Source organism: Alligator sinensis, unplaced genomic scaffold (genome assembly GCF_000455745.1).
Source record: "Alligator sinensis unplaced genomic scaffold, ASM45574v1 scaffold707_1, whole genome shotgun sequence".
Taxonomy (NCBI): domain Eukaryota; kingdom Metazoa; phylum Chordata; order Crocodylia; family Alligatoridae; genus Alligator; species Alligator sinensis.
The window spans coordinates 2,240,621-2,241,017 of NW_005842065.1; positions in this window are offsets into that span (position 1 = coordinate 2,240,621).

Sequence of the window (397 nt, forward strand, 5' to 3'; positions counted from 1 at the left end):
CTGCTGGGGGGGGCAGGGGGCTGTGGGTTGGGAGTGAGAGGCACCTGGGGGCAGGGGGCTGCAGGCTGGGAAAGAAGGGCACCAGCTGAGGTCTCTGCAGAGCTGCCCGGCACCTGTCTGTGGCTCTCCTCCTCTCCTTGTCCCTGACCCTGCTGTTCCCTGGGGTAGGGGTGAGCATTCAGTGCTGTGACCCGCAGGGACCTGTGGGGGGGAGGCGGAGAACTGGGGGGGTAGCGCTGCCCCACGGGCCCCCAGTGAGGGACCTGGCGGGGACTGCTTGTCAGATCCTGGCCTGCTCTGACCCTCTTCCAGCCCCTGGGGCCCTGATCCAGGGTCAGCCAGTTTCCCTCCCCCCAGCCCACAGCGGAAGCCATGCTGTCTGCCCCCCGATTCCCCC